General features: G+C 36.1%; 1 protein-coding gene across 4 annotated transcripts in view; it reads right to left on the reverse strand.

The window, feature by feature from the left end:
• The window catches only part of LOC106783608 (transcription factor AP-2-epsilon), a 192,389-nt gene that overhangs the window by 132,392 nt on the left and 47,407 nt on the right, over window positions 1-12,590 (reverse strand). Inside the window, exon 1 of one of the 4 annotated variants that reach the window (XM_014742325.1) lies at window positions 10,017-10,368. The exons of the other annotated variants lie outside the window; for them this stretch is intronic. The gene's annotated coding sequence lies outside the window, so the exon portion shown is untranslated. Of the gene's footprint in view, window positions 1-10,016; window positions 10,369-12,590 lie in introns of those variants that run through there. 4 annotated transcript variants of the gene reach the window in all.

The following is a 12,590-nucleotide window of genomic DNA, read 5'->3' on the forward strand; positions in this document are numbered from 1 at the left end:
ACCTATATAATAATCTTATATATATATAGAGTATATATTATAAATTTATAAAATCATAGTACCGATAAAACTTTATTGACGTGTATGTGATCGATCGTTGGAAAAGCGTATGTGGTTACATACCATAGACAGATCGAATACGTGCTAGAAAGAGAGAGAAAGAGAGAGAGAGACAGAGAGAGAGAGAGAGAGAGAGAGAGAGAGAGAGAGAGAGTATCTCAGGGCGTAACCAAAGAGGTAGGTAGGTATAAGGGATCTTATTGATCTGGTAGCCCGGGGCGTGTCATCCTGGGCTGTTGGCCGCAGGGAGGACCGCGGCTAACCCTAAAGCAAAAGGGGGATTCTCGTGCTTGTGTCGGCGCATGCGCCTATCCGAACGTATTCTCTGCCCAGAGGGCTAACTTACACCAATCACCAGAAGCTAGAAACTCTTTTAGCCGACGGGGTAGGGGCTGGGGGGTGGGGGTGAGGATGGGGGGGAATTCGCCCAAGAACTTCCCTCTCTTCTAGGGTAAGACAAAGTATTAAAACCGGGGTAGGTATAGATGTGTCTCTACACACATCCATTCGCATCTTCGTTCTGCCCTTTTTTTCTTTTTTTTTTTTCCTAAAAAAGGATCTTCATTTTTGTCTTTCTTTCTTTCTCAATTTCTCTCACTCACTCTCTTTCTCTCTCTTTTTCTCTTTCTCTCAGTCTCACACTTTCTTCGATGTCTCTGACTCGTTACTTAGTTCGCTGACATAATCCAACCGAAAAAGATAGGAAACGACGACAAGTGGTGGCCCCTCGAGGGACCATCTCTCTCGACCTTCACTCCGAGGACACTTTAACGGATAACGATCAGTTCTCTTTCTTCTTTTCTCCTTTTTTCTTTTCTCCTCTGAATTTCTTCGATAGGATCCTTATCTTTCTCTCTCTCTCTCTCTCTCTCTCTCTCTTTCTTTCTATTTTTTCGTCGATGATATTAATTTATCTGACGTATCATTTTAATTACGTATTACGAGGTGCTATTTTATTTTTTCGTATTCGAGAATATATATTTCGACACACGTTAACGTTTAATTAATGTTCTTGAATATGATAAAAAGTTTGACAATTGTTTCTACCTACCTCACTCCCTCCACACCCTATTCGTCCCCCACCGCCCCCCTCCCCACGATTACATCTGCTGCTCGAGGGTAAATTATTACGTTATTACGGGGAGAATAAAATTAATCGTCCAAGTGAGTGAGTGAGTGAGTGAATGAATGGTTAAATGGTTAAATTGTTTTATCTTTTTTTTTTTTCTTTTTTATATAATCTAAATCTTTAGACGGTATTTGATAGTAATGCGAAAATTTTCAAAAGGCCGCGGTAAAAAGGATTTGATTATTCACGATCGTCGTAAACTCGTATGAATTTATTGCGTCTAATCAATGACAAGAGATATCCAATGAACGTGTTTTTACGACGTACAATTGGCACTTACGTTCTAGAGTCACGAGAGACAATAGAAAAAGAAATAGAAAAAGAGAAAAAAAAAAATGGAAATATCACATTCTCTCACTTCGGGTTAGAATTCTTGTTATGTTGGTTTGTGATTATCTGAAGATTTATGCATCACTTCCTTTCACGAGTCCGCGCATTTTCCACGTCGTGATATTTTTCCCCTGCGGTTTATCTTTATCTACCGTTTTACGTTTAAAACTACCATTTTACAAATTTCCATTCACTCGTCTTATAATCTAATCTAAAAGGACTTTTACTTAAGAACACGCGGCATAGATGTTAAGTGGCGCACGATCGTATATTCAGTACCACTTATGTTTCTTACAAGCGTATAAAGAATTACACACATTACAAGGAGTGTACTTTAACTGTGTACTTGACCGATTTAAAATGTTGTGATACCCCGTAACCAAGTTTTTACAGGATATATCGTTCAACTTATAGATTAAGTAATAAATCATCAGATTTTTATATTAATTAACGATAAATACACTATATTTATTATTTAATTTTTTAACGGTGGGATTAAAAGTATCCCACTTTTTTAATGCAATCCGGTGAAACATTTTTAATCCCATCTCGAAATATTGCAATAACTACATTCGCCTACGTTTATATTTCGTCTTATTTACGTAAAACAATTGTAAATATCTTAAACAAATCTTACAAATGTAATTAAAACTATTACTCGTTATTTTTTTAAATGTTTACATTTATGCGATGAGATACATTAATTAATAAAAATATAACAATTTTGTTTCTTTAAAACGGAATCAAAATGTTTTATTATTTGAAATGAATCTTAATATATAAACAATTTTCTATATAAAAATTCAAATGAACGTATAATAACCTTTCCCCTCTCTTTCTTAGAGTTAAAAAAAATATTTGAAATAATTAAAATACATAAAAAATACAAGAAACCGTAAAAGTATATAATATTTCTTGTTTGCAACATAAGAGGTTTAATAAAATTGACAATACAAGCCTCGACCCCGATGATCTCTTACAAATGTAATTAAAACTATTACTCGTTAATTTTTTAATGTTTACATTTATACGATGAGATACATTAATTAATAAAAATCTAACAATTTTGTTTCATTTAAAACGAAATAAAAATGTTCTATTATTTGAAATGTGAATCTTAATATAAATAATTTTCTATATAAAAATTCAAATGAACGTATAATAACCTTTCCCCTCTTTTTTAGAGTTAAAAAAAATATTTGAAATAATTGAAATACTTGAGAAACCGTAAAAGTATATAATATTTCTTCTTTGCAATATAAGAGGTTTAATAAAATTGACAATACGAGCTTCGACCCCGATGATCCTTTTTACACGTAGCTCGTTTACGTAACCATACGTTATATCGTACGAGACGTAGTGGATCGTAGTCGTTTCAGACAGTCCTAGGAACGTCGTTTCCAAGGAGTCGTCACTAAGCAGAGAAGGTCGACAAGTTCGACCCCTTAGTTAGGTCGCGAAAGCGCACGCGTACATGATACAACGCGTTAGTATAGGACGAAGTTACGAGCTAATAGATGACATGAGAAACATCTTCTACGAGAGTAACACCGTCAACGAGCATGACCAAGGATAAGAAGATGGAGGATGCATTCATGACTCGATATTTAACGAGCTCTTTCACTTATTTAACCATCCTATATATATATATGTGTATGTATGTAAGTATTCGTGTATAAGTAGGTATGTATTTTTGCTTTTACTTTACTTATTTCTTTAAAAGAAATTATCTAAACGCGAAACCCTGAAAACTTGATCGTAAATCATCGATTCCATTCGTCTGTGATCTTCTTATATTTGTCAACTGTAAAAGAATAAAATTGCAACGAGTGTGTTTTACGATCTAACGTTTTACTTTAATTCTTTCATGTATGGTGATATTAAAAGTGTACCAACTTTTTTGATGCGTAAATGTTTACACGTTGAGACTATTCGAGTCCCACCAAATATATTTAATTCAATTATTATATGTCTATGTTTTTTATAAAATCTTATTTCTTTATTAATAAAAATAAACGAATTTTGTGTAATTGATAAATATAAATATTATATAATTTCTGTGTACACAACACATGGATCACATATTGTTTTCTAAAATTCCGTGCCTGGAAGGGTTAAGAAAAGATTAAATTCTAATTGGAAATGATCTACGATCGTAACGAACTATAATTATAGTATTCGATGTTTAACCGTTAAAGAAAATATTTCTTTGTTTTATTAGATTACAATGATAATAATGGAAAAAACTTGTACAATAATAAAATCGGAATATTCGATTTATAGAAAAAAAAAAAATGTGAACGGTGACGCGATTCACGTACACACTTGTAAAATACTTCTACATACATACATACATACCAACATACATACATATATACATACATACGTATATACTTTGAGAAATAGAAAGAATAAGAGACGAAGAATTTTGCCAGAAGCATTAGGAACTATCCGCTCGGACGATCGTTATCGTGCACCGATAAATCGAGAACGGTTTATCGTTTGGACGATAGTCAGAGACTGGGAGAATAGTCATCGTAGTCATAGTCGTCGTAGTCGTCGTCGTCGTCGAATAACTCGAAGAGAACGTTCTCGAGAAACGTCGTAACATGAAGGAAAGAAAAGGTAGGTAGATAGCTAGATATAAGGTACATAGGATACATATGTATATATATAGATACATACATACATATACAGAAAGAGAAAGAGAGAGAGAGAGAGAGATGAGCTTTTCGAAATGTCAGATGACGAGAAATGGAACGTTCTGGTTTGTAGTAAGACGAGTATAGTTACGACCGACATGCTATAAAATCGATATCATTTCAACCACCAAAAGAAATGACCACAATAGTAGTAGTAGTAGTAACACAAAGAACGTTCAATTTGAATCTTGAAAATTTGTATAGGTAATATACGATTTCTTTTGTCGGCTGACACTCGCTTTGATTTTGGTAAGTAACGAGTTTGAAAATAAAGCAAGAAAGATGAGAGCCGGGTGGGGAGAGGGTGAAAGAAAGAAAGAAAGAAAGAAATAAAGAAAGAGAACCGACGTTCATCGTTGCTGTGCTCCCCCTTTGGCGTAATCCACCTCGCGTATCTTTTAGGCCGAGAGTATAATACAGCATACGATCACGAGAGAAGTGTATGGTCCAGGAGAAGGAGAAGAAGAAGAAGAAGAAGAGAAAAGGAAGGAAGGAGGAAAAATAAAAGAAGAAAAAAAAAAGAAGTAGAAGAAGAAGAAGAAGAAGTAGAAAGGAGGATGAAAACGGAAGATGAGAGGGCGAGAGTTGGAGAGAAGAAGGGAAAATACGTCGGTGCATAATCGATGATCACAGTCATAATAAATGAAGTATGTCTTGGTAGGAGGTGGGTACGGTGTAGGTACCTGACGACGGCCCCGGGCGGCCAAAGGAAGATCATCTTCTACGCCCGTAATCCGAGGTGTGCGTCCGCGTATCGCGTATCCGATCGGAATCTCCAGCACTCCTCAGGACTGGACCGAAAGTAGCTAATCATAATAACGTGCCGGTACCCCTAGTACCCAGGTGCGTGCACGCCCTGCCACGATTACCCGACATTATAAATTTCAGTTGCCCGAAGAACGCACATTCGTTCTTCGTGTCCTGTGTGCTCCTCTTTCTTCTTTCTATTTACCTCTCTCTTTCTCACTCTTCTTGTATCTCTATCTATCTTCCTCTCTCTCTCTCTCTTTTTATCTCGGTCCTTACTCGATCTCACGTATCTGGACATCCTGTATTCTGGTCCTCTTTTTCTTTTCTTTTTTCTTTTTTTTATTGTACAAAAATATAGTTCGGAGAATGAACTAAAAGCATTTGGAGTTTTCGTGCCCTACCGAATACACCACGCTGTTCTCTACTACTACTACTACTCTACGATTTACTTTTTAAAAAATATCCACCGCCGATGGTGTTCTCCGAGCGTTCGTTATGCGCTTGCTACGTTGGCAAAGAAAGGGGGGGGGGGCGGATTATAATACTGTTGTTCACGATCAAAAATTAAACTAAATTCGTTCGATGAAATGTCTATGATAAAGTAAAAAATCTTAATGCTCGTCATAATGATCGTTTTCGATACTACAACGAATGACTGTTATCATCGAGATTTCGTTTCATTTTCCCTCTCTCTCTCTCTCTCTCTCTCTTTCTCTTTCGTATTCTTAATAGACACATGCGAAAATAACTGAATTATTTATTTATAATTTTGAAAAAATACTATTGGTCAAGTAATCGTTCCCTTTGATTTGACTATAAAAATCAATATTTATTCACTTTCAATGATTAACATAAACTCTCTTTCTCTCTCTTTCGTATTCTTAATCAACACGTGCGAATAACTGAATTATTTATTTATAATTTTGAAAAAATACTATTGGTCAAGTAATCGTTCGCTTTGATTTGACTATAAAAATCAATATTTATTCACTTTCAACGACTAACATAAGCTCTCTCTCTTTCTCTCTCTCTCTCTCTCTCTTGCTAAATGCAACGACGAACGAGTGAAGAGAGATTTCTACGTGAAACTACTGGAAATATACAGTTAGATAGCTACCTACCTATCTACCTACCTACCGTGCGAGCATTCGAACGTAGGAGTACTCTTTCACGGTTGGAAAAGATAGTAGAGAGAATTTAAAGGAGGACTGGGTGCTCCGAGAATGAGAAAAAGGGGCTGGGGGTGGGGAAAAGGTTAGAATGACAGAACGAAAAATAGACGAAGAGAAAGAGAGAAAGAGAAAAAAAGAGAGAGAGAGAGAGAGAGAGAGAGAAGGAACGGAAAAGAGCCGCAGAGATACCGAAGTTGGAATTGATCGGAGGAGGAAGAAGGATTGGAGGGACGAACGGAGGGTTGGTTGCCCGCAGCGCAAGCGCCCCTCGGGCGACGTCACATTGATTCCTCCGGGAAGAGCTTACAAAATGGCCGCCGGCGTTCCATTCCTTCCTTGCTATTCGTACGGGGTGGTAGGCTTCCGTCTATCTAGGTCTCTTTGTCTGAGGTATATGCGAATATGGGCGGCTGCCGTCACGAGGGGGTGGGGGGTTGGGTATGAGAAAATCGATGCACCTTAGAGGAAGAACTACCACCACCACCATCACCACCACCAGTACTACCACCAACTGAGAGAGAGAGAGAGAGAGAGTAGAACCAGCTTCGTTCTATGCTTTCTCGTGTAAGCTCGCTAAGAGAGAGAGTCTGAACCGGCTGGTTGGTTGGTGGTTGGTTGGTTGGTTGGTTGGTTGGTTGGTTGGTGGTTGGTGGCTGAAGGTGCTCTTTCCCGTTTGCCAACGCGCTTCGATGGATGCCGAACGAAGAAGGAGAGTTGCCAAAGCGGAAGAAATTAAATTATCAACCGAGCTGGAAGGTGCAACACCCTAAAGATAAACTGACTCTGCCTAAAGTGAATCTTAATCCGATACCGCAGCCGCCTACGTAACGCTTTATCGGATAGTAACAGTTAATAAGGTTGCTACCTTCGCCAACCGGAATGAGTTTGTTTCCCTACGAACCAAACCCCCCACCCCCCAACCCACACCCCAACCCACCCCACTGCCACCTCATCCCCAAAAATGAACGACACGAGTTTTCAATGTATAATATAGCTTGTTAGTTAACAGACAAGAATGAGACACCGGCTGTTACGTGATTTTCATTATTTATCTCGTAACTATACCCCATGAAACGAGTAAGTATATTTTCCTACGTTTAATGGGAAATAGATTTGAAACAGTTTCTATATTATCTCGATCATTAAATCTAAACGTTATCTAAACAGATGTTGATTTTGTTTTTGTTTTATTATTGAAACTATATATGTTATTTTCTCGATATCCTTATCGTGTATACATAAGTGCCGATATCTTGGAACATTAGAGCGATTTAACGAAAAAACTAAGTAAGTTTTCTCGCACCAGGTAAATTGCTGTAATGATTGAGAGAAGGAGGAGGAGGAGAAGAAGAATAAAAAAAAAATGTTTATATCCGAGTAGGAGGAACGTTTTACTTTTAGCAAGATGCCGTAGCCGCCGGTACGATCGTTCCGTTGCCGTTTAGGCCCTTAAGGCTATATAGACAGCAACAAATGCTATAAACACGGTCGCCGATTAAAATAAAATGATCGATAATATCGTGTGCATCGGGATACGCCTCGTCCTCGAGCGGCTGGGCTTATCATAAAGTCACGTGTACTATTATATATCGAAGAATATAATTGGACGTTTAAATATTGCACTGTATACGGTAATGAACGTGAGTTATAAGTTGGAAAATCATTAATCATTATTATAATACGATTGATCATAGAAAAAATATCTTATGCATTCTTTCGCACCCTGTCCACAACAACAAAATTTGTATTCAATTATATATTACGTGTTACGTTTAATATCTAATTAAAAAAAAGTACAATAGTATACTAGCACAATTCTAAGAAGAAATCGAAACGTGCGAAGTACTTCTCGCGTAATATTAATATAAAATATTCATTCTTTCAGTGGTGTATACGTAACCCGCCCTATCAAAAGGTTCGAAACATTGTGCTCGTTTCTTAATAATTAAATGCAAATTTTTCATAAGGTGAAAAAGAAAATCAATATACCAATAGATCAATCAAAATTTTCGCACGTTCGTTCAAACAATCTCGTTATCTCGTGATAAATAATATGATTAAATAAAATCGATTAATTTTAAATCACTAATATATAATATTATCTAATGATGATTTTTGATAATTTAAAGAAAAATTTATTTTTTTCTTTTCTTTTTCACGCGATAGATTTACTCTTTTATCTAAATCTCGTGTAAATAAAAAACGTAAAACAAATTTACGAAATAATTACGAAAGCAAACGATCTTAAATAATAAACACGAATGCCTCCGTTTTATTTTTTTCTCTTTTTTCTTTTTTTTTTTTAACAACTCTCATTTTTCACGTATTGTTTTACGTTCATAAAAGTTCTACCGAGAATCTCTGTAAATGATAGAAATGATATTTCGATATATACCTACATATATAGCAATCGAAGCAATGACGTTATTATACAATACACGAAACGAAACACATATATATACTACGTTGGAAGGACAGAATAATTCTTTTATCGAAAATGGCGTATCGGTCGGACAGCTTGTACTCGAAATGCTTAGTACGAGAGTTTAATCCCGTAAGCGATAATCGCTTCATGCATATCAAGCTTTCCACGCGAACAAATATGTCTATTTCGCGTAATACACATGCACACACACACACACACAGAGATGACTGCATTTGCAATGTCATGAAAGTGACAGTACACAGACGGACATTCTGTTACTATACATATATTCGTATAATACTCTCGACGAGTACAAGAAACATGAACGTAATGGTTCACATGGTTAATCCATCAGCCGATACGACCGAATACATTTTTTCCGTATAACAAAAGTTGACATGGAAAAATACTAATGGATAACAGGGACCCATAGAGTGAATGGGCAGAAGGGAGGTGCCAAGAGCACAAGTTTTAGTATCATTCCAATACGCGATCCAAATAGAAAAGGATAGATAACATAATACTAGGGTCGGTTAAATAATCATAAATTAAAAAACCCTATCAAAAAGTTGAAATCATTAATAACACCGTTAACATCTTATTACAAACTATCGAACAATAATACGAATAAAATTCTAACCAATTTGCAATCTTTATAATTAAATACCCATCGAATTATATAATATATTTTTTAATTGTTACAACAACAACAACAACAACAAGAAAAAACGAGTAAATAAAAAAAAAAGAATTCAAAATAAAATAATTCTATCCTTTAACAGAGAATAATCAGAAAATCATCATACGGTTTGGCTCCCACGCAAGAACGTTATCGATTCGTCCGGAAACGATCCCTTTTACCTGAGAGTGGGAGGGTAGGGGGGGGGAAGCCTATCGGAAGGGGCAAGAGACAAGAGAGAAAGCTTGCATGCAAAAGAGAGAGAGAGAGAGAGAGAGAGACGCGTCGAGTGTATTTACCGTTCGCATATTATGCACCTGCATCGAGTTATTTGCACGACGTATAAATATCCATGAGATGCAACGAGAGCTCGTCGGTGCAATTGGCGTCGATCGAGCAGCGTTTCCGTTGTTACCGGGGGTGTACTGTACGAAGTTTCAGTCTGCGGTGACCATGAAATGACGCTTCAATATGCATGCGGTACGCCGTTCTCTCACCCTTTCGTTTCGCTGCCCACAGCATCCGTTAGTATCTCTCTCTCTTTCTCTCTCTCTCTCTCTCTCTCTCTCTCTCTCTCTTTCTTTATTTGCATGTGTTTTGCATCTATCTATCTATCTATCTTTTTCTTCCTGCCTGTCTCTACCATTTTCTATTTATATGTTTTTCTTTTCTTTCCTATTATATATATGTGTGTGTGTGTGTGTGTTGCATATACGAGAGTGTAATCTTTCTTTCTCTCTATTCTTATACTTTTGTATCTTTCTCTTACCATATTTCTCTCTCTCTCTCTTTCTCTTTCTTTCTTTCTTTCTTTATCTTCGTCACACTTGTCGTACGCGTGCTCCACGAGAATGGTTACTAGCAGCACTGCCGGTTGGATCATTATCTACTCCCCTCTCTCCCATTTCCACGTATCAACCACCTCTCTTTTTGTCTCTCTCTTTCACTCATTCACTATCGCGAGAGAGAGAGAGAGAGTACCCTCGTGTCTCTCGCGATCTCTTTCCTGCGCACGTCGGGGAACGCATACACATTCACGTACACAAATATTCCTGCTATGCCTCTTGCCACTCTCTCTATCTCTCTCTCTCTCTGACGGTCCTCCAACCCACCTCCCCACCTTCCCCCCTTCTCACCCCCCCTAGCAATCGTGATTTTCCGTCCCCCCGCGAACGTCCAACGTAAACCGAGAACTGCCGCCGCATGAGAGCCGGGCCAGATGTGACTACATTCCGCTTTGTGTCCCGCGGGTTATTGAAATTCTCGCTCGTGCCTGTCCGCCACCGCCGATCGTTACGTTTCCTCTTCCTCTTTTCCCTCCCCCTTTTCACCCGCCGAACCCTTTTTTTTATTTTACTCACCGTTAGGCAACTACTATTACTCTACTATTACTATTACTAGTAATATTAATACTACTACTACTATTGCTGTTAACGATTCTGATGTTGTTGTATTGATATATATATATATGGGGTATGTATGGTAATGATATATATATATGTGGTGTATTGATATATACCTTACGGTACGATTTCTTTTCTTTATCTCTATTGTGTTATTTTACTAACCGTTAGGCAACTACTATTACTACTATTACTATTACTAGTAATATTAATACTACTACTACTATTGCTGTTACTGCTTCTGATGTTGTTGTATTGATATATATATGGGGTATGTATGATGATATATATATATATATATATATATATATATATGTGGTGTATTGATATGTACCTTACGGTACGATTTCTTTTCTTTATCTCTATATGTGTTCGTAAATAAGAAATGTATTTTTGTTATTTATTAATATTTAATCGATCGTGGTATTAGGGTGAATTAATATTTTATACGTTTGTTTGTTTATATTAATATTTCTAAAGTAAATGTTTAACAAATACAATTCATTATGTAGTTTCAAACTTACAAAATTTCGACACGATCAAAACGCACGAAAATTTTCATTCACTTTAATAAGATTTAAAGAAAATGCTTGTACAATTTTTCCTTTTCTCGAAGTGAAAAGAATTTCGTCTAACAATAAATTAAAAAATATTATAGGTTTTACTTTGGATCACGTTCGTTCGTTCGAGTACGATTTCAATCGAGAAGAGTATATAATATCTTTTATATAGATAAAGATACTGTATTTTATTTTTCTTGTTCTTTTTCTTTTGATTAAATTTTAGGAAAATCGTTAACGCGAAATAAATGTAAATCTAACGGACACGGGAGAATAGGAGGAAATGAAAAAGAAAACGTTATGGATTATTCGGATTTCTATTTGCGCGAAACAAATGGATGATAATTTGGAAAAGCGAAAATGATTATAATCAAAATGATCATAAAGCAACCGACACAAAGCGTTCCGATGTTATCGAACTTACCAATTACACGTTGTGATAAAGTACACACATAAATACTTATTTATGTATTAGTATATAAATGTAGCAATTGACGGGGGCGCAAACTCCGTGTGCTTTATAACGATCAAAGAGCAACAACATATTTTTACTCTTTTCCTCTTTTTTTTTCCTTTACTATTTTCTCTTTTTTTTTTTTCATTCAAGAATAATTTTACTAATGAATCGTGTATGTTAACAAATTTGCCTGAATTAATCGCATTTGGTTTGCCGGTAAAACGTTTAATCGAAACGGTTGAAACGCATCGATAATTCTTTCACGTATGTATTTATATATTATACCTTTCATAATCTTGTAATCGTTCGGTGTATACTTTTGGCCTTTATTAAAATTGACATTACGAGAATGTTTATACAATTTATTTATCGATACTGTATAAACAATCGACTCGTTATCCTATTTACTGTTAGAATATTTTTTCGATCGACAATGCAAATTGTACGATAATATATTACAGATAATACTATTCAATCGGAAAACGTTGTTCGACGCTTTATGTAATTTTTTATTTTTTTATTTTTGTAATACTATCAAACAAAAAAAAAGGAATTTCAACGGTATTTAACCGCATCTATATACACGCGTACATCATTTTGACATAATCAAAGTCAGTCGAGAAAACGCGTAAAGTTTATTGCATTTTACGAACACACGCTAGCTAAACGTGAAAAGAACAAGGATGGAAATGTAACGAACGACGCCCCGTGGAAATCGTTTAAACCATAAAAACGTTCTCGTCGAGGTTGATAAAAGGTTGAGTGGAATGTGTCGGTATCCTCGGATGAGTTCGTCCAATGAAATTATTCGTTAAAAACAATAAGCAAACACACTTTACTCGAACAAATTGCTCGTTTCTAAAAAACCATAATACTATATGGTGTACGTATGCGTATATATGAACGTATACACGTGTATATTA

The sequence above is a fragment of the Polistes canadensis genome, unplaced genomic scaffold, assembly GCF_001313835.1.
Source record: "Polistes canadensis isolate GaletaPanama2010 unplaced genomic scaffold, ASM131383v1 scaffold_1, whole genome shotgun sequence".
NCBI classification, from domain to species: domain Eukaryota; kingdom Metazoa; phylum Arthropoda; class Insecta; order Hymenoptera; family Vespidae; genus Polistes; species Polistes canadensis.